The 25,259-nt window shown below is 38.0% G+C and overlaps 1 protein-coding gene across 11 annotated transcripts in view; it reads left to right on the top strand.

Moving 5' to 3' along the window:
• The window catches only part of DISP1 (dispatched RND transporter family member 1), a 203,975-nt gene that overhangs the window by 15,039 nt on the left and 163,677 nt on the right, over positions 1-25,259 (top strand). Inside the window, exons 1-3 of one of the 11 annotated variants that reach the window (XM_079913941.1) lie at positions 1,313-15,918; positions 19,136-19,195; positions 23,278-23,772. The exons of 1 other annotated variant lie outside the window; for it this stretch is intronic. The gene's annotated coding sequence lies outside the window, so the exon portion shown is untranslated. Of the gene's footprint in view, positions 1-1,312; positions 23,773-25,259 lie in introns of those variants that run through there. 9 more of the 11 variants (XM_079913938.1, XM_079913937.1, XM_079913936.1 and 6 more) reach the window with 9 other exon arrangements.

A 25,259-nucleotide genomic window follows, 5' to 3' on the forward strand; every position in this document is an offset into this window, starting at 1 on the left:
GCTGTGTGGCATGAGGGATCTTAGTTCTCTGACCAAGGATCGAACCCATGTCCCCTGCAGTGGAAGCACAGAGTCTTAACCACTGGACCTCCAGGGAAGTCCCATGGGCTCAGGATCCAATAGTGAGATTACTAGATATGAAGCATAGAGTATCTGTCTCAACTTTGCTGTGACTATTTCTGAACCAGACCTGGAAACCATTTTCACTTGTGTTCAGAAGGCTGGTAGAGTTTGCAATTGACTCAGACTGACTTAGTGTGTTTAGTTATCATTCTAAGGAGCCTTTGCAGTGCTTGAAGATCTGTTAAAGAAGGTTCTTTCTTGAAACCTTAAAGCTGAAAGAGGGCTTCTCTGCACAATTTTGTATGTTAGGGTTTTTTTTCCCCAATTTTATTTATTTAGTTTTGGTTGCATTGGCTCTCCGTTGCTGTGCGCAGGCTTTCTCTAGTTGTGGCGAGCGGGGCTGCTCTTCATGGCGGTGCATGGGCTTCTCATTGCGGTGGCTTCTCTTGTTGCGGAACATGGGCTCTAGGCACGCGGGCTTGAGTAGTTGTGGCTCGCGGGCTTGAGTAGTTGTGTCTCACGGGCTTGAGTAGTTGTGGCTTACTGGCTTCAGTAGTTGTGGCTCGTGGGCTCTAGAGCGCAAGTTCAGTAGTTGTGGCACACGGGCTTAGTTGCTCTGCGACATGTGGGATCTTCCTGGATCAGGGCTCGAACCCATGTCCCCTGCATTAGCAGGCTGATTCTTAACCACTGTGCCACCAGGGAAGCCCCTGTATGCTAGGTTTTAAATTTAAATTGAGAAATTTGTGTATGTCTACATTCATAAGCAAAGGAGTTCAGAAAAGCTTGAAAGAGGCCTGTAAGAAGTGAATTTGAATGTTTCTTTCTGGTGATCCTTATTTTTTTCCAAAGATGCAATTAAATAAACATTACTTTTTGAGTGATAATGATTTTTCTATAGTTTGATCAGAAGATAGGACAACTTCATATTTTCAGACCCCAGTGTTTCAAAGTATGTGGTATTCTGTTTCACAGTCCTACAGTTGATAAGTATTGGTAGTCTATAGTAGCATTTGGTCTTCAGTAAGACACGCTGGCAATTACTGTCTTTAAGAAAAAACAAGGGACTTCCCTGGTGGCTCAGTGGTTAAGAATCCGCCTGCCGATGCAGGGGACACGGGTTCAAGCCCTGGTCTGGGAAGATCCCACATGCTGTGGAGCAGCTAAGCCCGTGCATCACAACTACTGAGCCTGCACTCTAGAACCCATGAGCCACAACTACTGAGCCCGCGTGCCACAACTACTGAGCCCGCGTGCCACAACTACTGAAGTCTGTGCGCCTAGAGCCCATGCTCTGCAACAAGAGAAGCTGCAGCAATGAGAAGCCCGTGCACCGCAATGAAGAGTAGCCCCCTCTCACTGCAACTAGAGAAAGCCCTGCACAGCAATAAAGACCCAATGCAGCCAAAATTAATTAATTAATTAATTAATTAATTATAAAAACAAAACAAAACAAAAAAACAAGTAAGTGGTGTGTTGATCATTAGTGTTTGTTCTCTGGTGCTTGGTGCACTCTCCTGCAATCTCTTCCTTTCCCGGCTGTTATTTCCTGCATTGGATAATGATGCTTTCTCATCTCACAAGTGCCCCTTGCATTAAAATCACTCATTTCTCTCTTTTGTCCCTTAATTTCTCCTCCAGATGAAATCCATTTCTCTCATAACTGATAGCTAATCCATAATTATTTGATTAAGTTAATTCAGAGTAAGGGTGGAATGACTGATAGACCTAATCCCAAGGTACATTATGTAAGTTATATGTATTTTAAAGTGAAAAAATATGTAAAACTAAACAAAAAAACCTGTTGACTCAAAGAATTAGCAGGTGGTTTAATATATAGAGATTGCTTGTTTGCCTTGTTACTAAGAGAACATATTTCTTCCTTAGAGGAGTTGAGAAGAGGAGAAAGAATAAGGGGAAGAGACAGGACCTTTTCAATTTGACAAATAGGTATAGCTACTTCTTGACTTTTTTCCTTCTCCAGGTCTTCCCTCCATAATCTCACTATGTATTTTTTGTTTGTTTGTTTAAATACTCTTCTTGTGAAATGTAACTCATTTCTTAGTTGAAGGTTCCTATCTCCCAACCTGCTAAAAGAAATTCTCCTAATTTATATGTTGTTAAATTACATGTTTTTTTTATGAAACTTACGATTTTACTTTGTTTTTCAGAATGGTTATAAGTTCTATTGACACAATGGATTTTTTCCATCAAGGAGTAAGAGTCACTACTAAATGTGTCCTGTTGTTGAAAATGTCTCTAATAATATTAGTCTCTATCTCTTGATAATATACTATATGCCAGGCACTGTACTGGGCATTTAATATACATTATATTCAGTTCTCACAACAACCCTTATATAAGGTAAATATTTATATTTCCCTTTTAGAGATGAGGAACCTTCAGAGAGAGTAAATGATTTGTCTAAGTTTATACTACTTATAAATGGTGGAACTAATTTTAAAGCCCATCTGCTTTTGATTATACACTGTTTTCCTCTGCATTTCAAAAGCACCTTAAATATTTTGGTGCCTATACCTACAGTGCTTTTTAGAGAGTGAGCAGCATGTTGAGTCTAGAATTTTTTTGTTTTGTATATGTGCGTACTCCTAAAAGTGTTTTATGATTCATTTATTCCACTTCAAACTTTTATTAATGCAGTCAGTTTATTATTGGTGAATGTTTTTTTTCAAGGATGGTGCTATGTAGCATCTAGCATAAAGTAGTAGATGCCTAATATTGGCCGCATGGATAGAAACAACAACAAAAAAAGAGGTGACAGATAATGTAGGGGGTATTCACATAAAAATTCATTTATTTGGGAATGTGAGGCAGGAATGTTCCTCATATTACAGCATGCTGCAGGGCAGGGTTAGAATGCAAACTTTGATTAAAATCACCCAAAATCTTTTATTTCTTTGCTTTACAACCACAAGTTTTTGCCAGCTGAAAAGAATAATGGAGACTAATGATGAACGCATTTCCATCTGCTGCAAAAAAAACCCCAAAACAACATTTAGACAATTTCATTCTTTTTAAACCTGGATAAAAAGGGTGCTTTGAAATGAAGAGTAAATTAGTGGCTAGCTAGTAAGTAGTTATTAGATTCCTGGGCTAGAAGCCTGTTCAGGTGATACTGATGGTGGTAGCTGCCAGTTAACAGCTCAGTCTCAAATAGTTTCTCCCTGGGGGATAGTATAAGCATTCAGGCATTCTTGGGAGTCTTTCCTTTTCACCCCCAACTGAGAGGTTTTAGTTAAAGGTGTTACTTTCCCTGAACTGCTTAGGTTTTCTTAGGCTGTCAAGGTCAAAAGCAAACCAAACTTTTAGAATTATCTGCAGTAGATCCTTTTACTCATTGGGACATGAGAGAACTAAGGTGTTTTTTTTGTTTTGTTTTGTTTTTTTTGCTGTACGCAGGCCTCTCACTGTTGTGGCCTCTGCCGTCCCGTTGCGGAGCACAGGCTCCGGACGCGCAGGCTCAGCGGCCATGGCTCACGGGCCTAGACGCTCCGTGGCATGTGGGATCTTCCCGGACCGGGGCACGAACCCTTGTCCCCTGCATCGGCAGGCAGACTCTCAACCACTGTGCCACCAGGGAAGCCCCTAAGGTGTTTTTAATAGCTAATATCTCGAATATATTGCCCTCCCTGCCAGCTGCTAAAGCTGGAGGATGGGGGGGAAGATTGAATTGCTGTGTTTACAGAATAGTTTACAGAATAGTTTACAGAATAGTTGATGGTTTTTGATTCTTTTTGACATTGTTATGGTTTTTCATGGTTGCCCCTCAAGATTGATTTCGGGTGGCCTTGGCCTGCAGCGGCTTGAAGCAGGGTGTCGGTTCCTGGCCAGAGATTGAAGTCAGGCTGCAGCAGTGAGAGCGCTGAATCCTAGCCACTAGACCAGTGACCAGTGACAAGGCCCTGGACCTTCTTCAGCTTTGTAGAAATGAATTCCCACAAAGACAGAAAGAAGTGAAACAAGTAAAGTGTTTATTAGGAGGAAAAAGAGTATGTGTGAATAGGCACACACAGGTGGGCTCAGAGAGAGTCCCACCCTCATGGTAGTTTGAATCACTTATATGGGGCATTTCTTCTAGGTTTCCTCTGGCCAATCATCTTGCTTTGTCTGGTTCTGAGTCCATATTTGGTTTATCTCAGGGTCCTCCCACATGTGTGCACGCATCTCTTAGCCAAGGTGGATTCTAGCGAAGAGGCCTATGGGTAGGTTGACATCACTCCCTTTTTGGCCCAAGGAGCCTTTCTGTGCATGTACAGTCAGGAAGTTCTCCTTGACTTCGAGAATGAGAAATATGTGGTCTCTATCTGTTATCTGGGCAGAGCTCAGCTCTTCTCTTACTCCTGCTGTTTTGGAGTATCTGTCCACAGGGGACAAACTCCAGCTGCCCAGCCTGGGGTCCATTTATCCTCTGCCTCAAGATCACTTCAGCAGCAATATAGTATAGAAGAATTTCATTAGTCCCTTAATACTGTAATCTAATTATTAGTAATTAGATCTCTGGGCTCAAGTGAGTAGATTAGTAGTAACCTATATGCCTTACTAATTTTTAATGATTTAATTTGTGGTTCTTTGGTGTTGGCGTCCAGGTTATTATATTTGTGGAATGTTGTATGATGGGCATTAGGATTATCTACTTTCATCAGGGAGTGAGAACATAATTTCTTTCTTTAACTACTTAAGGTGATTTTGGACACTTCTGCTAGTGTGGTGTTATAAAAAAACTTCAGAAAGAGGATAATAATCATACAAGTAGCTAATAAATACTAAGTATTTACTGTGTGCCAATCATTGTGCTAAGTGCTTTACATCTGTTATCTAATTTAATCCTCATTGCAATCTTATTAAGGGCCATTATTATGCCAACTTCACAGATCCAGAAACCGAGGTATATGGAGGCTAAATAGCTTGCCTAAGTTACACAGTAAGTAGAGCTGGGATTTGAATGGGAGCAACCTGACTTCAGGGCTATAGCCCTTAACTGCTCTGCTATACATCAAACTGATGCTTTCTGTTTTATACATAATATAGCTCTATTAAGATTTCCACTCAAAATTCTCCCATGTAGTTTCCTGTTAGAGTCTGTGTGTATAGATTTTCCATTTCTATTCTCATAAAACTTTCATCTTTAGTTTTAGATTCTTGCCAGTTGGTTTCTTGCAAAACTTTTAAAGCTTTTACCATTTTTATTCCAGCTAAGAGGATCGTGTCACCTTGCTGACAATTTAACATATGTGCTTTAAAGTTGAGGGTAGTCAATCCTTCGTTTCGGTAGACATGAGCAGTTAAAGCATTTATACTTTATTTTGGATTATATTATAAGTTTTTGGGCAGATTTGCCACTTGAAGTTTATCTTAGACACATATAGAAATTAATTTTTATTCTGTAAATGTGCAGATGGGGAAATTCTGGAAGCATCCTGTGCAGAAGAGAAAAAAATCCACTCAGAGTTTAAGATAGGTCATGCAGAATTTACAAGGTGGGTGGGGGTATGGATAATCCATATATAGGCTGTTGAATTAGAAGTTTTTTACATTTTTTTGTCCTTAGAGTCAACCTTTATATCACTGTTATTGGGAAATATCTGACTAACTAAGCTTTTACTGAACACTTTAATTCTGGGAGCACAATATCTAAATCCATGAAATAATCTTCATACAACAAGATGTTATTTTATTGTATTTGGGGATTACATGCTCATTCTGAATTTCGACAAATTGTGATTAACTAAACTGAGTTACACATCTTTGAGGTGACATAATTAATAGTCATTTTTTTTTCCCCTAGCAAGTAGTGGATAGGAAGAGTAGGTAACTATTTAATAAAGCAGCCACTGGGTTTTCTTTATCTTATATGAAGTGTTAACCTTTGTGTTTTGCTATGGAAGGGGCATTTGCTTCAGATCGAACTTAATCTTTCTTCTGGAAACCTAAATATGTTTAAGCATAGTTTGGGAGCAATAATAAGCTGGAGGTACTACACATAATATAATTTTATTTAGAAGCTTTTTAGTCCTGAATAAGGAAGGAATATAATAGAAAGCCAAGGAGGCAAGTATGACTGAATTCTATGTAATAGTTGTGGAACTCATGATTAAATGTCTCATTCAGCCTAAAACAATGACCTGCTTATTAGTGAATGTGCTTCAGTGTCATGAAAAGAAGGGAAAGGAGAAAGGTATTTGTGCATCTTTGTGGCAGGCACTGTGCTACTATTGTGTTTGCACGTTAACTCAAGTCCTAGGTTAAAAACTTTGTGTTATTATCTCTTTTTTTTGAAGATGAGGAAACTGAATTTTAAAAAGCAGATGACTTGTCTGTGGTTAGAACTAATACTTGCAGAGCTGGGACTTGAACCCAGGAATATCTTACTCTAAGGCCTGAATTCATATCCTATGCTTTCTGTCTTCTTTTGGATTTTCTTCTTATTCCATTTTTACCCTTTAACTTTGTTGGAAGTTTTCAGTTTTCTTTCTTTTCTTTTAGTGGTTACCCTAAGAAATATTAATATGTATACTTAACAAAGTCTAAATGTAAATAGTATCTTTACCCTCTTCCTGAACAGTAAGATCAACCTCCTTCTGATATAAACTATTTTTATTAGATGTTATAGTTCCAGGACTTGATCTTTTAACCCCAGAAATAACAGAATGACAGTGTTTACATTTACCTATATGCATTTATCATTTCTTTTTTCCTTCTGATCATTTGCGCATTCCTTCATGCGTATCACCTGTAAAATGAATTGGTTTTTAGCCATCCCCCCTCCCTGCCTCCCCCTTCCCCACCCCATGGGGCTTTGTGTGGGAGGGCCTCTGCTCTGGCTCTTTACCTTGCATAGGCCCTTAGTTTTGCCTCCTGTTACTGTATTTCATATGGCTTCCATTCTCACCCCAGTCGAGTTCTTACCATCAGGACTATGCAGACGCCCCTAGGGCATGCTGGCTTCAGAACTAACTCACCTCTCTAGATTTGTGCTTTCTTATCATTCCTGCCCTGGGAGCATTCCTTTTACTTTATTTATAGCTAGCTCTGCCATACATTTTAAAAAGAATTTTAAAATATTTAATGTAGCATTTTTAGGTGATCTCCACCCATCGGGTTGCCAGAAATAGAAGTTCATATTGTCATTGTGCTTGATTGGAGTGTTTTGCATTGGCCCTGGGAGGTAGGGAGAGGATTTTTGATTTATTTTAGTCTACTGTGCCCATTCCTAGTAACTGGCAAAATTCTTTCATTGAGAGCATAAGAAATAAACTGTTTGAAGGAGAATGATGGCGTTCAGGACATGTTACCCCCCAAATATGGCACCTTGACCTATTGAATATTTTAAGCTGAAGGAATTTGAGAAATGTCAGGTACAGGTCCTGACCTTCCCCTAAGCAGGTCATAAGACACCTCAATGTATGAGGTGTCCTCCCAGTACACTGAGGAAAAGAGCATCCTTATCTCCTAAGACAGAGTAATGACAGAGGAATCTGAATGAACAGTTCTTGCTAAGTTTCCCCCAGTTTACTACTCTTAGCTCATACACATTTTTGTCCTATCATATTTTCCCATGACTCTACTCTTCATCAAACTTGGTATGAAAAGACTCAGGTTTAACTATTTCTTTGGTCTTTATTTCCTTATGAAGGCTCCTGTGTCACATAAAACTTATATTAAATCAATTTGTATGCTTTTCTTTTGTTAATCTGTCTTTTGTTACAGAGACCCAGCTGAGAATTTAGAAGGGTAGAGGTATTTTTCCTGCCCTACAGTTTCTGGTGACCATGAAGGGATGGCTGGGACACCCCACTCGCTCCAGAAGCGGCATTTGGGATCTTGGGAAAACTGACAAAAGTCAATGAAATATCAGAATTCTTACCAAAGTCAGGTCTTCCAGGTCTCTGTCTATAGTGCTCAGTCAAGAGAGGAAGGTAAAAATTCTTTTGTCCATTCTTTTCCAAATTCAGATTAGCAGGAGAAAAACAGTTGTAAAAATTAGCTCTTTGAAGTTTGACTCTTGTGAATTTGGTTTATGGTAGCTATTGATTATTAATTCTTTCCCTCCCAGGGACAGCTGTTGTTCTCTTCCTTGTCTCCTGTGTGTCCTTGAGAACTTGACTTGGCTTTCCGCCTGCTGGGGCATTCAGGTTATTAAACCTGTATGTGTGGGTGGTGACCTGTCAGATTGGAGGCACCTAGAATATGGCTGGACAGAAATGTGGGTTGCACCCCATTTGTGGCTAACGTCCCACCCACCACTGCCAGTTCTCGGGTGGGGTAGGGAGTTGTCTAAGTCTTTCTTTCTTTCTGCTATCTTTGGGAGTGGCTCTGGATCTTGGGTGGGGTAGGGAGTTGTCTAAGTCTTTCTTTCTTTCTGCTATCTTTGGGAGTGGCTCTGGATCTTGGGTGGGGTAGGGAGTTGTCTAAGTCTTTCTTTCTTTCTGCTATCTTTGTGAGTGGCTCTGGATCTTGGGAGGGCTATATCTTCTGTACCCTCTTTGGGAAAGCCTCTTGTATCCATGATTGAGCCATAAAAGGCTCATTGGTTTTAAGTCCTAAAAAGCTTAATAGTTTTGAGTCAATTAAAATAGGCATACCTTTGGTTTAAAAAAAAAAACAACTTGCAAATATTTACTGTTTGCCTTGTGTTGAAACCTGATGATAAGATATTTGAAAGGATGTATTTTTTCCAAGAGCTCTATGGTCAGAAGTTGGCATAATTGGAAGCTGATATTCAGCACTTTATAGGAGTTTTTGTTTGTTTGTTTGTTTTTTAAAGTCCTCTCTGTTCTTCTTTGGTCCTGCTCCTCCCATGGGAACTTTTCTAAATTGACTAAAACTCCCTTCTGGAACTCTTGCTGACTATATGTTCCAGCAACTCTGTTTCCTTCACTTCTGATTGGCATAATTTTGCTGAGGATAATTTGGAACTTCATTCGCTTCTTTGGGAGACTTAAGATCTCCAACTGGCTCCTCTAGACCTCTTTCTTCCATTGCTTATGCTCCCATTTTCTCCTTTTGCCACCCTTGATCTTCCATTCAATTTCCTTGACTCCTTGGATAGGTCCCTCTTCAAGCCCCTGTCTCTTCCACCCTCTTCATCTCTGCCACACCTTTTCCACTCCAGCACCTCAGTTACGTGAACTTTAGGCTCCTGCTCTCAGGGGACCCAGCGTCCCCACAAAATAGCTATCTGAGGTTGAAGAGGAAGAAGGCTAATTGGATGGAATATTTTATGTACTCAGAAGAGCTTTAGAGACATCCAGCTGCTAGATGTCTCCTCAGTCACTTGCCTAAAATATAGTTCACAGCCTCCATAAGAGTATATATATCAAGGAAAGTGAAAATTTAAAAAGTCTTCTCCACAAATATTGGTAGAAAGCATTAGCCTTATATTGAGTAAGTTACCTCAACTGGTCCCATTTGACAGAAACACGATTCAGATAAAGATATAAATAAAGTGGATAAAATCCAGTGATTTTGTATTACTGTGTTTTACTGACATATGGCTAAAATTTTAGAATGAAAGCTATAAAATCTTTGTTTGCATTTATCTGTATGTATGTGTATGTCTGTGTATGCATGTTATGTATATGTGCTGTTTTTCTATCTCTGGAAGGTATTACCAAATTAATTTATAAAATCCCTTAAAGGAGTTCTGTTCAAATTGGCTTGGAGATAAATGAGCATTTATATAAATCAAGTATTCCTAAAATTCTCAGGAATATAGAAATTAACCCAAACTTTTTTTAAGTTCACATTATCTGGGCTAAACTTTGGTAAATAAAGCTAGTTTTAATATTCTTCATAAAATAAAAACAGGTATGCCTTCAGAGTTGTCATTATTAAATATATGCAGACATGCCATTTTTTTTTCTACCTAGGCTTACTAGTCAAACAAGCTTATATTGTCTCTAATAGATATTTAAGATTATGAAACTATAAGTCCAACCTAAGAACAAAATGTGTAATAAAAATAAATTGCTTGATGTATGTCAAGCACAACAGTAAAAAAGAAAAAACAAAAACAAACAAACAAAATAATCAGGTGGGGAGAATCATGTTTAACTTTTTAGATTCTTTGCATTTGTGATATTTTTTATACTTGCCTGATTTGTCAACAAGAAAAATAACCTAAAATGATGGCTAGCTTTGTTTAATGTCTCATGAAATTTTCATGAGTAAGTCAGGCATAATTGTTAAGAATAAGTGAATTAATTTAAGTAGGATAAAAGTTTATAAGCGAACTTTTCAACAATAATTATATTTTGTAATATGTCTACTTAAAGATAATTTCCAAAATCTTTCTGGTAACTTGAAATATACTAAGTTATGTTAGAATGATAGATATTCATTGAATATCTAGATCATTTCCAAATAAGATAAAATACTGAAACATTAATTTGCTGAACAAAACTTATCTTCTTCTGGCTTCCTAAATTTTGTAGAGACCAAAGATATTTGGTTCTGTTAGCAAACATGTTCTGTGCCACACCAAAAAGCTATACTAAGAGGAAGCGTATGCCTCTAGAAATTGTGAAATGGTGTATTTATAAATTTGCGAAGCTACGACAGAATGTTAGTATGTAGTAGGCATTCACAATTGCATGCTTCCTAGTTTTCACTGAAAATTAGGGTTACTAAAGATTAAGGATTCTTACCAATTATGTCAGTGAAACTACTAGGAATAATGAGGACAAAGAAAAAAAACCTCTGTATCCAAAGTATACAAGGAAAATAGGATGTGTTTCTGGTAAGGAAAAGTATACACAGTATGAAGAATGTGTTTTTGTTAAGGGAAAAAGAAAGTAATTTTATCCTAAAATAGAACGACTGGCTGTTCCACAGTGAGAAAGAGGAAAAGTGTGGGACAAAAACAGAGTGTATATAGAAAAAAGGGGGGGATGTAAAAGGTTTGAGGAAAAGGAATTGTATGTGTGGTCAAGCTTCTAAGATTGAATAGATTTATTTATAAGTTAAAGAAAAAAAAGATGAGCCTTAATATCAAAAGTATACTGTGTGTAACTAGAATGACAGTTTTCTTGGATTATTGGTTTCTCTTATTAAGAAATTGTAAAAAGGTTTTTCCTTATCTTTCAAGTAATCTGTTTGCAGAACCAAATTTTGTGTCTTATCAGAATGATTTCCTGTACTTCACAGTTGTCTTTACCAGATCTTTGATTACTTAAGATTAAACAAGCTAAGGGTTTGTAAACACCTGTATAATCTTCTATAATCTGCCTTTAAGATTTTTTGTCACTTTGGTTAAGTAGACAATTAAGTATTATTTTATAATCATCTGTGATCCTATTTAATCAACTGCTCAAACATTTTGACATTTTTGACAAACTTCCCTAAATCAAATTCTAAATAAAGTCTTTTTTTTACTTAAACTAACTTTGGGGTTTCCCAGAGGGTCCTCAGAAAATCTCAAAAGATTTGTCTCCCACCTTGTAAAAGAGAAATGTTAAACTAATTAGGTTTATTTGATATATTAAACTGCATGGGAAGAGTTATCAAAGTGATGATAAATCTTCTTTAGGTTTTATTTGTATGGGGACATGTTATTAATATAAGTATTTCAGAAATGGTATGAAGTTGATAGAATTGTCAATACTTGATGTTCAGCATTATGTTATCAGTCAAAATTCTGGTTGTTGTGTTAAAACATTGTATGTCACTGAAATAAACAAATTTCCTTGTCAATTACATTATAATGACATCTCATCAGATCTTTAACCATGGCCATTTCAAAGTCTTTTGTCATTCACAGACAGGTGTGTTTCACTCCTGATTCTTCCCTGAAAGTGTTTACAGTCAGCTACAAGGGAGACAGCTCCATGATGCCATCACTTGAATAACTTTGAGACCAGGCCAATGGACTGAGTAAGAATTTTCTGAAGTAATGAAGAAGTTCATGGATTCATAAAACTGCTAACTCAAGATCAAACAGAACAAGTATTAATTACATGAGATTGAATGAATTGATGGGAATAATTGTAATTTTTTTAATGACTTTTGTTTGAAACATTGCTGCTTCTTTAATGTTTTGTTTTTCTCTTTTAAGCTATCTATAAGTTACAGAAATTTGGTAAAGTATACCTTTGTGAACAAAGATGAAATGATTACTTTTCTCCCTACCTGATCCTTCCAGAATTCAGAAACTCTTATTGAATATTTTTATTTTCATGGCATTATAGTTATTTGCATAAGTCCAATAAGAATCTGTTTTCCTTGTAATAGGACATAATAAAAACACTGGTTGTATTACCAGGGCTTTAACTGGAATGTTATATTGGAGAATGATATATAAAATTATATGTGACCAGACAGATTTAAGGAACTAAGGTGGTCTTTATGGAGCTAATGCTTATAAACCCTCTTGGAAAAAAACCCAAAACCCCCAAAAAACCTGGCCTGGTACCTGGTTTACAGGGTACTCAGCATTATAGGTAAGTGAGGAAGGTCACTTCCAGGGAGACACAAGTACCTTAAAATATTTTGGGAACTCAAGAAGAGAGACATTCAGCCAAGTCTATATGTATTGAAGGCAAAGTCTGGTGGCAAGTTTCTGGCTTGGGTACCCAGCCTTGAGAGGCTTTTAAAAGTCTAATTTGAGATTCCTTATTTAAAGGTCTGGCCAAGCAAACTTAAAAAAGGTCTATATGGTCAATCACTATTCTTGCTGCACTTATGTAAATATCAGGCCAAATTGAACAAGACGGCTTATTTTGCAAACAAATTAGTCATTTATTATCTTTGCTAGAAATGGGGGTGACTATAGAGAGAAAAATAATGTTTCAGTAGGAAGCTATAGCATACCCTTATGGGTCTGAAGTTCTAGTCCTGTTCATTGTCTTTAAGGTTTTATCTACCTGTTAATGTGACTGGATCCTGAATTCTTCTAGTTTCCTCCAGTATTTGGCTACAACTCTCTAAATTAACATTTCCAGTTTTTCTCCCACCCTTCTGACTTGGAATCACTGAGAACTAAAACTGTCCTTTCCTGAAGCCCGGAAGCTGAGGCTGGCTGACTTGATTTAAACTTCAGAGAAATCACTACAACAGATCATACATGGGCAACCTTCATGCCTGTTGCTGTGTGGGCCACTCAGAAAGTTCATGGAACACCTGATGACCTCACCAGAGACATTTTAAACTGCAAACCAGGAAAATCCATCAGATTGCTACTGCCTGTCCTCACTGTATCACCTAAAGATGCTTTAAGCCCAACATCTAGAAGTCTTAACTGACTGCCTTCTGGACTCAAAAACTGAGTTTATGTTTGTTCTAACCATCAACCTTTGTGGGGTTTTTTTGTTTCCATAGAAATGCCCCTTATTAAATGCTTGATTACTCACACCATATACTCCTACCTATACCACCACCTCCTGAAATGAGACACAACTGTTTGAATGGACTGACCAATTTCCAGGACTGAGGTTGATTCAGCGGGTTATGGGACATTCTGCCAACTCAGTTTCTGGACTATGAAGCTTCTTGGGGAAGTTTCATATGGAGAATGACAGGGTTTAGGACATGCTACTCCAAAATATGACACCTTGGCATGTTGACTAATTTAAGGTGAAGGAATTTGAGAAATGGCAGGTGCAGGACTTTCTGACCCTGAAGCATGCCATAAGACCCTCATGTGAGTGATGCCGTACCTATGCCCAAAGGAAAAGGGTTAGATGGATGGACATTGAGAAGAATTTGAACAAAGTGGCCTTGCTAAGTTTCCCTGTTTACTACTCTTAGCTCATACTCCTCTTTGTCCTATCATATTTTTCCATGACTCTCTACTCTTCATCAAACCTAGTATAAAAACGCTCAGACTTAACCATTTCTTTGGTCTTTATTTCCTTATGAAGTTTGCTGTGTCACATAAAATTTATATTAAGTAAATTTGTATGCTTTTTTCTTGTTAATCTATCTTTTGTTTTGGCGACCTAGCTGAGAACTTGGAGGGGTTCCTCTCCTACAAGACCAAATGGTTTCCACCAAACCACTTTCCAAAAAACTTTAAAAAAACTCCCTTTACTGGAGGCTTATATTGACTGCCCTCTGGAGGAAGAAAAAAAAAATCTGAAAACAAATCTTTTAATGGGACATTAAGTATTGTTTTCTTTTGCATCTTATTCTGAGGTAAACATGAACTAAGGATTATTGATACGAGCATGGATTGCCACTTGTAAAGCTCAGGTAGGAGCATATACTCTAAGAAGATTTATAACATTAGTCTGAAATTACACTGAACATGTAAAAACTTTTTTGTATTGGAATTTTGCAGAGTTTGTTCTGTGGACTTCTTCAAGGGCCTCAGTAATCTTCAAAGAGATGATAACCATACTTTATCAGCTCTCTTTATACATTTTAGGCTCAAAAATAGTTTTTCCTTTTTTATAAAATATTTATACAAGAGAAATTTTTCTCATGTGTGTTTTAATTGATCGTCAAGTGAGAAAATCATGCATTGTGAAAAATAGTGCCTGTACTATTTTTTACTTGTTCTCCTTATTTAGCAATAAATATTAGGAGGACATCTAGAAGTAGAAAATAACTTTAGAGCAGTGTTTTCTATATTCTTGTCTTTCATATAAACTTGTGATATGATTATCTATTTAAGATGTATGTGTTTTCCTTTGCTCACTAGATAAACACTGTAAAAATAATATTTTAATTGAAAAGATGCTTAACCCATATTTTTTTAATGGGTTAAGATTAAGTTATTTCTGTAGTGGGCGGTGTTAATTTAGTGTTTTTGGCAGTGACTTTGTTAGTGCTAATAGAAAAGATGAGCATTCAAAGGGAAACAGTTGCTTGCTTTGAGTGGTGATGTTGAGTAATGACTAAGTACATTCATTTGCACAGCCAGTATAAACTCCAGACAGATATTTCCGTGCATTTTCCTCAATGGGAAAAGTGATTTAATCAATGGGTCATGTGATTTGGTGTTTATCACTGACTTGAGTATCTTCAAGTCTTACAGATCACATAACTTGACCATGAAGTGAAGCGGCTGTTTCAAAGGACTCTTTGCAAGTAGATTTCATTTTTTATTTTTTGGGCCATTGCCATGAAAGGAAGATTGTACAATTTGTGTATGCATATTGGAACTTATTTCCCTCCTTCCTTTCCTTTCTTCCTTTCTTCCTCTTTCTTTAAAGCAAGTTTCGATGGAAAGATTTCTATAGTACTTTTTGGTTGGTCTTCCCCTCATGGTCCCTGCCATTAGCAGATTTAGCTTTGTTCCATGGCTATTAGGCCGTTACATTTTTATAAATCTAATAGCGTGTATGGTAATTGGCGGCTGTCTGTTAGAGATGACCGTAAGTCAGCATCTGTGAGACTGCAACCTCTGCATTTTATTTAGATCTGCTCCCTGTCCTTTTGTTTTAGGGTTGATGGAGAAGGAGCCTAATCCCTAAAGAATGGTATCTGAGTTTGTGAAGAACCTGCCAAGGTTGTTGTGGTGACATGTGACTGATGAACCTCTTGGATTTAGATACCTGCAGTGTTTTCAACATATGTTTAGTATTAAAATCGTTCGTGGGTCCTTTCTCTTGCAGGATATGTATACATACTTGTTGTATAGAATCTTTAATACGCTGACCTTTGATTGTACTAAAGTGAAATGCTTCTCTGATGATAATTCCCTTAAAAACTAGGTTATTTCTTTTTTTTTTTTTTTTTTTTTTTGTCCGAGTTGCTCAGCTTCCGGGATCTTTGTTCCCAGACCAGGGATCGAACCCATTCCCCCCTGCAGTGGAAGCGCAGAATCCTAACCACTGGACTGCCAGGGAATTCCCTAGGTTATTTCAACATAGAGAATTTCAGCATTATTATCTGGTAAAAGCTACTACTCAATTTTAAGTATTACACAGTTTGGCATTTATATATACACATACATATATGGAATTGTGAATTAAAGTTAGGTAAAAAAATGAGAAGATTATATCAGAGGCAGTGGGGTTTTTTTTGATAATAAATGTATCTTAAATTTAACAGATGTATGCTAAATGCCCATATAGACTGTTTGATGCTAGATAGAATTTATAAACAGCCATAACTTCTTCTCCCTTATCCTTAAAGACCCCACAGCTGTACTTGATGAATGTAAGTGTTGTAGTAGTTCAGATGAGAGAGGAATTATCACAGGACAAAGAGATTAGAGAAAACTTTATGGATATAATGACCTGGGCTGGGATTTGAAGATAGGATTTGGAGAGGCATAGGTGTAGAGGAGGAAATACCCAGTAGAGGGAGCTGGGGTGAAGGTGGGACATTGCAGGTGTGTTTAGTGTATGGGACACATGTTTAGGGAATAGGGAAGATAAGATTGGAGCTGGGACATGTAGGACACCGAGTACCATCCTGAGGAAACTCTAAATCTTGTGAAACTGTGAGATGATTGATCATCCATTCATTAACTAACCAACAGAATAGGGTAATGGGTAAGAGCCCAGACCCTGGAAGGCCTAAACTTCCAGGTTTGAGTCCTGATTTACTACTCAATGGCTTAGTAATTTTGCACAGGTGTCTGGACCCGCTCTGACAGGGCTTGGTTGGTTTGTGATGACAAATTTGCTAAATCACTGTGTCATTGATTTTATCAAATTTTCCGATGTTTAAGGTCTTAATAGTTCTTATAAGAAAGAACCTGCATTTTGGGTTACTGATCATAAAATATATAGAAAACTACCTTCTCATCACTAACAAAAATTTTATTATTTTACTTAGCAGTTTTTCAGTTGAGGATTTTTTAAATGAAGGATTGTTTTATATAATTTTGCTTTCTTTTGGATACTGTTGAATTAATTTTAAGTTAAATTTAAAGTGAAAATAAACACAAGATAAATTAGATTAAAATTTTAAGTTTAAATTTAAATAAGTTAAAGATAAAATCGAAAAGCACCCCAGAGGAATCACAGTTAATCCGAACAGTCTTGTACCCATTCAAGGAGTGGAATGGAAACATCGAGGGCTCTGTGTTTGACAACCCTACCCATACCACATGTAGTGGGGAATAATTTTCACAAAGACAAGGTGGATTGATGTCTGTTTGTTTTGTCATTGCTGTTGTTTTCTTAATCATAAAAGTGAGTTTGGAAAGCGTGCTGGACAGCCAGAATCATAGCCTCAACAGCCCAATACAGACTGAAAGTGGAATAGATCCCTGTCTTTGAGAATAAACCTTTAATGAAGTGGTATGGATAGTTGAGATAAGTCACAAGTACAACCTCGCAGCAGCAGATATTAGAGTGGCAAAAGTGTGGGTATTATGTAGGTCCTTCCAGACTATCTCCTTTTTTGTTCAGGGACACTTCATGGGCTCTGATCTTGGGTTCACAGTATTTAACGTTTGGATAGCCCACAACTACTCTCTTGTACCTTGCTTATTATGACCATAATAATGGTCATACTTTTTGATCTTTAACACTGTTGTTGGACAGTTTAGTTACGTATTCAAACTGCGTGGCGAGACTTGTAACGGAGAGTGGTAAACGGGGTTTGGCCCGCGGAGAAGGGAGTAGGAAAGGCTCAGGCCTGCTGCTGTGCCTCAGTCTTTAGAATTTGTGTCCCTTTGGTTCCTGACCGCTTTCCTCATAAGACCACTGCTTTGCCATGACCGTGTGAAACTATGATATGATGTTGGGGTATTAGGCATTCATTTCATGTTATGAATTGGGGTCTAAATTCACTTGACAGAAACCAGACTCCTCCTCAGAGACCTTAGTGAAGTAGAATTGGAGCCAGAGGACCTGGGCTTGATTCTTGGCTCCTCCTCTTACTATCGATGTCACTATGTGCAGAACATGTTGTTGTTCTTAATCTATTTTCTCTTTAATAACGGGAAGGATAGTTATTTCTATTTCAGGTTGTTGCAGTGAAACTTAAATAAGATGCTAAGAGAGGATTTTATAAAGTTATAAGAGCTATTGAAATGTGAAGTGTCATTGGTAGATTGTGAGTCTTTGGAGGCAGGCAGTGTGTCACAAGTACCCACAATGCTAAGGCACAGGTCTTGAAGTTGTGAGCTCTGTGACGGCAGGACCTTGTTTGTTGCAGCACTGTGTACCCAGCATTTTTATACAGTTGTGCTTATCTCGTGTTCTCTAAGTGTAAGAACTTTTACCATTTTTTTTTCTGTTTCCCTGTTTCCTCAGAAGTTTGATTATTCCTTCTCCATCTTAGGAAAAACTGATAACAGAGCATAGCACCCTATTCTATGGCTGGATAGATAAGCTAACTAACTCATTGTGGGCTAATCCCTAAAGTAGAGAGGTGGGAAGTTAACAACAGGTTCTCTGTCTGCCTCAGATAAAAAGGAGGAAGATAGTAGATGGGAATCTGGAGGACACACATATTGAAAAGAAAAATATTAGGGTAAAAGCTAGGCAGACACAGACAGGCTTAGCAGTTCAGCGGAGAATCCAGAAAAGGAGTTTGGTTTGGGTCCAGGAAAGATAACCTAGATCATAACAGGGTACACGAGGCTTTACTGTGGAGACATTCTGTCACAGCCACGTAGTGCAGACTTTGCTTACACATCTGACGTGTCATCCAGGCTGCATGCTTTCAAAATGCTACCCTCTTTGTATTTTTATGTATGTTTACAGTGTTTGTATACTGATAGTTAAGACTTTATATTTTTAAAAACATGCTCCTATGACTCTTTTTAGTAAGCTAAGTATATCCTTCAGGTTAGTTTTCCTAAAAGTGAACTATTGACTCATATCCTGGCTCTGTTACATGTGAGCTATGTGATATTTGGCAAGTTAGTCAATTTCTTTTGAATCTTTTATCAGCTGTAAAATAGAAAAATACCTTGCAAAATTGTTGGGGTGGAGAAATATTTAAAGTGCCAAATACAGTGCCAGGTGCACAGCAGGGATTCAGTTAGTGATGGGTAGTATTTTTTGATCTAGGCTTAACGTCTAACTATTTGTATATCATTTGGCAGTACATTCCATTAATATAATATGAGCGCTAACTCATATGAGTGTCACTCTTGGGAGTTTCAATATTTATTTTTCGATTAAATATATACTGTGTTCTTTCCTAGATTTGTGAGAGAGCAAGACACCATATTAGTTGTGTTGAATTATTTGCAGTAACTCAAAAGGTATATATTAGCTCTCATAAGCAGCTTCATTGAAAAAAAGATAATTTCAAATTTTGAAAGGGTCATTTATTCTTTAATTTTACTTGAGTTATATTTGTATCCCTGACAAAGATAACTAATAGTCCTCTCCAACTAAATTGGAGTCAGGCTATAAGATATACCAGTTATATCATCTTCTCTCTGTACTGGAGTTGTCATCTACTTCCCCCACCCCCTGCCCATCTTTGGTAATACAGTTGATTTTCCAACCCTAATGATCACTACTGTGCTTGATGATGTGGACAAAGTAAGTAAGTTGTTGCCTTGCAAATATTAAAATTTTTTTCCCAAACTATTTAAAATATATTTTGTTTAAAAACAAAACGTCAGATACATTTGGAAACATCTCAGTGCGGACTTTGTTACTAGGGTGGGAAGAAGATAAACTTGAAAGAAATGGTGTGCAGTTGTAAATTTTATACTTCTTTTAGGTAACTTTGGCATCTATTTAGAAATTTAGCTTAATTCAGCAGGCATTATGGATTTCTATTTTGTATTTAGGATAGTAGCAAAAAGTATCAAATAAAGCAAATAGAGCTTGTAGTTAAGTATGAATAATTTTGACTCTTGAGATAGAAGGAATATGGTGTTTCATTCTCTGAGCACCAACTTGGTACTGGGAAATTTTAGTGACCATGAAGGTAAACACAACTGGGAAAAAAAAATCAGGCTTAAATTCTTCTATTCTAATGACGTAAGTGAGCACACTAGAGTTTAGAAATATTAGTACAGGGAAACTACTGTGACAGTGAAGGTTTCCTTCTTTAGCTTTATGTTGGTAAGATAACATTGCTTGATGAATTCTCAGTAAATGTAGAGAAGTAGTAATGTGTGACCAAACTTTAGGATTTACTTGGGACTAAAGCTTTGTTATCACTTGAAAGAAAAAATTATTGTTTAAACCGTTTAACATCTGGGAATGATTGTAATTGTGACAGGACAAACCTTACTTTCACTGGAAGATAGAATAGGATTAGTGAAAAGAGCACTGGAATGGAAGTCCGAAGTCTAGAATCTCTACTTACCTTGTGTATCTCTACTTACCTTGACAATGGTGTGTTGCTGTGCATGCCCAACTTTAGGGCTTGATGGGTCAGATAACACTCAGTTCATGATGGGCAGCTGAAGTCTCTTGGTAACTTGGTAGCCCATGGTCAAGCATTTGGTTTCTACTAAGGCCCAGTAGCAGGCCAAAAATTGTCTTGTAAAGGGAGAATGGTTATCTGAAGATGATGTAGGATCTTGCTCCAAAATCCTAAAGGCCTGTTCCGTGATTCACTGTGGGGACCTGCAAAGGCTCACACAGCATCCCTACCTGCCAGTGACCCTTCAGGCACCATGGGATCTGCTGGATCATTTGCCCCAAGTGGCAGAGCAGTTTGCACAGCAGCCTAAACCTGTTGTAAACCTTCTCTGGTTCTGGGCTCCCCCCTCAAACCAGCAGCTGTTTCAGCCTCTTGGTAAATGGGCAGGAGTAACACACCCCAGTGAGGACTGTGTTGCCTCCAGAATCCACACTGGCTCCCTAAACGTTGTACCTCTTTCTTGGTTGTGGGAGGGGCCAGATGTTGCAACCTATCTTTCACCTCAGGAGGGATATCTTGACATGCCTCACACCACTGGCCCCTAGAAATTTCACTGAGGTAGAAGGCCCCTGAATTTTAGTTGGATTTATTTCTTGCCTTCTGATATGCAAATGTCTGACCAATTAGTCTAGAGTAGTTGCTGCTTCTCACTCACTAGTCCAGTCAGTGTCAGGTCATCAGTGTAATGGACCAGTGTAATATATTGTGGAAGGGAAAGACAACTGTTAAGATCCCTGTGAAGTAAACTATGACCTGGAGAGTTGATATACCCTTGAGGTAAGACAGTGGAGATGTATCACTGGTCTTACCAGCTGAAAGCAAACTGCTTCTGGTGGGCCTTACGGACAGTCTGGAGAAAAAGGCATTTGCCAGATCAATAGCTGCATATCATGTACCAGGGGATGTATTAACTTACTCAAGCAATGAAACCACATCTAGTACAGCCGCTGCAGTTGGAGTCACCGCTTGGTTAAACTTACCATAATCCATCATTCTCCAAGATCCATCTGTCTTCTGCACAGGCCAGATAGGAGAGTTGAATAGGGAGTGGTGGGAATCACAACCTCTGCATCTTTCAAGTCCTTGATGGTGGCCTGATCTCTATAGTCCCACCAGGGATGTGGTATTGCTTTTGATCCACTGTTTTCCTAGGTAGAGACAGCTTTAATGGCTTCCGCCTTTCCCAACGTGATAACCTTCACTCCACAGGTCAGGGAGGAGCCAATGTGGGAATTCTGCCATCTGCTAAGTATGTGTAATGCAATTATGCATTCTGGAACTGGGGAACCCACAGGATGGGTTTGGGGACCCACTAGGCCCTCTGTGAAATGGACCTGAGCTAAAAACTCCATTGGTAACCTGTCCTCCATAAGCCCTTACTGTTGCTGGAGGGCCGTAGTTTTGGGTCTTTCGGAATCAGTGTCAGTTCGGTGTCCATTAGTCCCTGAGAGGTCTCATTATTTTCTTTTCCACCGTCCATAGTTACCCTGGTAAAAGGCTGTAGGTCCCTTTGGGAAGGCTGGGAGAATGATTAACAGTATACATTTTTGTAGTGTATTGGGGTCCTTTCTCAAGGGAACCAGGCTCCCTTTCATTTAAGGGGTTTGGGTCTGTAAACTGGCTCAAGTCTAGGAATTGATTGAGGGGCCATGACTCTGTTTTTATGATTTGAGTTAGAATTTTGTTCCTTTGACAGACTTTTTTGCTTATTCAGATCAAGTAAGAAGTTAGTAAGCTTTCTGTCTATTTCACTTCTAGCAATACCATGATTAGCCAACACCGTAGGTCTGTATGAATCATACTGTTCTAATCGCTGCTTTGACTCTGTTGTCATTACGGTAACTATGCCCACCTTGCCTTTGGCAGCTGAGTGCTGCCACTTGGCCCCTGCCACTCTGGGACCCAATTACTCCCATTACATTTAGGTTTTCTGGTTGAATGGTTGCAGTTCCCAGTGTAAGGTCTGGCTTACAGAGAAGAGTAATCAGAAAGCTCTTCAAGGATGCTGGGGCTCCTCTCACAAATTTATTTCTCAGAGTATTGGTGAAAGGTGTGTCTTCTGGACCCTCCCATTGTGTGTGAGTAGGTCTTATTTGACAATTCACTCTAACATTCCAGTTTCCCTAAGCCTTTGAGTCCCTTGTGCATTAAATCAAAGGGGACCCAGGGGTCAGGTATTTTAAATTTGCTCATGGTGGGCCATCTTTTGATGTTTCAGCCAACCAATCAAACTATTAGAGCCCTTTCTAATGCCCCCAGCTGCAACATTAGATGCAGAATCTTTGCTTAGTGAGCCCATATCAAGAAATTCAGCCTGATTCAACTTTATGTTCCTTGTACTATTATCCCACACCCTTAAATATCCATTCCCAGACATGTTTCATGGGTTTCTGCTTGCATACATTAGAAAACCCAAATAGTTCTTTCGGAGTGCATGTAGCACACCACCTCATGGGTCACACTTTGTACCTCACCTTTAGGGACCTGCTAGGACTTGAGTCTAGTTATAAATCTAGAAGAAAAGAGGGGTGGTGGAGGTGAGTCAGCATTGTCTTACATGGCAGCTCCCTCTGGGGAGACCATTACTGTTTCATTAGGCAGAGTGGGGTTAATCCCCTCAGAGGTGGAAAGGCTGATACCAATGTGGGTGGAGAGGCTGCTACTGCTGGACACCCAGGACTATTTGGTTAGAACCAATCCAGTTCTGTCACATTTAGCAAGAAATTTCACAATATATATGCATTCCTATTGTTATTTAACATGATTTAGTGGAAATAGTATAGGATCAAGATGGAGTTGAATCCTGGCTTAATTATTTTTAGCTATGTGGCCTTAGGCAAATAGTTCTGATTTTCAGTTTCTATGTTTATAAAGTAGAGATTATAATACATACCTGTGACAAAGACTGCCAACTATGCCCTAAGAGCCATTCTTTTTTTTTTTTTTTCTTATTTTGAGAAATGGAATCCCCAGTTCCGCCCCAAGTTTTAGCCAGCCATGACCACCGAACTACAGCTGCATTTCTCAGCTAGATGCACCTAAAAGGGGCCCTGTGACTAAGTTTGGGACATTAGGATGTTAAAGGAAGAGAAGTGGACAACTTTTTGGGTCATCTTCTTAAAGAGAAGGTCATTTGCCCTGGATGTCCTCTTTGGGAAATGACAAGAATTGAAGCAGAAGCCTTGGATCCAGAGATGGACGCCAGTTGATGAAGATGGCACAACCGACTGGCTAGTCTGGGTTCCCTGGGGCAGAGCTGTTTACCTGCCCTAGATTGCTCACTTACCTTCAAACTGTTATGTGAGAGAGAAATAAACTTCTATCTTATTTAAACCCTTGTATTTTTGTTTTCCTTTGTTACAGCTGTTAACAGTTTGTTACAGTCTGCCTAAACACTGCCTTAAAGAGCTGTGAAGACTGGAGATTATAAATTGCCTAAGTGTGTGACACATAGTAAGTGCTCTGTCAGTGTTTTCTATAATTTGTTAAATATTTACTTTCTACCTGTTGTGGTGAGGCACAATGCTAAATATAAAGATCATGAAAATGATTTCTATTATCAATGGGTTTAAGAAAATTAAAAACAAGGGGCCTTTCAATTAAAAAGATGTAAAATAACTAGCAGCAACCAGTTAGAGAACAAAATTTTTGTGGTGTCATTCATAATAGTAACCAAAAATATACTTTATCTAGAATGAAATAATAAGAAATGGGCAAGAGGACCTGTATGAGAAAAATTTACAATTTAAGATATAAACGAATGTAAAAATGAATGGAGAGATTAAAATATTTAGTATTAAAGTGTTTCCATTCTTTTATGTTACTTAATGTTATAAAATGTTGTCTCTTACGAAGGTTAGTTTGTAAGTTTAATTAATGTTAAAGACTCAAGTAATGAGGTAAAGTGTGTAATGAAAAACATTGATCCTTGGCTAACTCCTTCTCAACCTTGGGTTGTTATCCCCAGAGGCAACTATTTTTAATTCTCTTTTAGCACTTTCTTCTGGTATTTACTTCCATATTTTTCAATGTTACTTATGATCTCATTTCTTAATTTTTCAATTTTAGTCACTCTGTGTTGACTTTTTAATAAGGCAAATGAAGATTTAGCTCTTTTATACCCACCCCCCCCACCATCAGTTCTTTCCCTCTCCCCCTCAACTTTCTTCTCCCATAATAGTACAATTTTTGGTTAGTCACTGTCTTCATTATTATAATTATGTATCATTCATAGCTGAGCCACAAAGTGATTATTATGGTTACATTCACTTTTCCCCATAACTTATTTTTCTTGGAATTTATGGGAAATTTTCTTTTATTATATCTTTGATGATATCTTCTGCTCCTTTTTCTGTCTTCTAGAATTTCTGTAGTCTAATATTGGATCTCCTGGATTTTGATCTAATTTTCTAGTGTCTGGGAGATTTCCTCAGCTTTATTTTCAGTCTTACTGTTATATATATATCTTAAGTTTCTGCTCTCATTTAAAATTTTCAAAAGCTTTTTCTTGTTTTCTGAGTTTTTCTTTAGGCAATCCCCCTGTTCTTGTTTTATGGATACAATTTCATCTCATCTCACTGAATTTTAGATTTTAAAAAACGGTTTCTTTGTGTACTGTATAATTTTTTTTTGTTTTTCTATCTGATTTGGTTTCTTTTTTTTAATGATAGAATCATTTCTCAATTGTTCCTCAAATGTTTAATTAATGCTGAAAATCTTAGTGGAAACTCTGTGTGCGTGGGTTTCACTCTAGGGCTGTTAGTTGAAGACCAGATTCATTTTATTGAGACATCTCTGATTCTTAAAACTAACAACCTTTTCTCTTCGATTGATTTGTCTTCCCAAGGAGGAATCCTTGTCTCCTCCGTAGACAGTAAAAGGCTGGCCATCAGTTTATGGCAGTTGAGTAGGAGAAGAGAGCTGGGGAGTAGGGGTTCATC

This window comes from Stenella coeruleoalba (assembly GCF_951394435.1).
Source record: "Stenella coeruleoalba genome assembly, chromosome: 1".
Classification (NCBI taxonomy): Eukaryota; Metazoa; Chordata; class Mammalia; order Artiodactyla; family Delphinidae; genus Stenella; species Stenella coeruleoalba.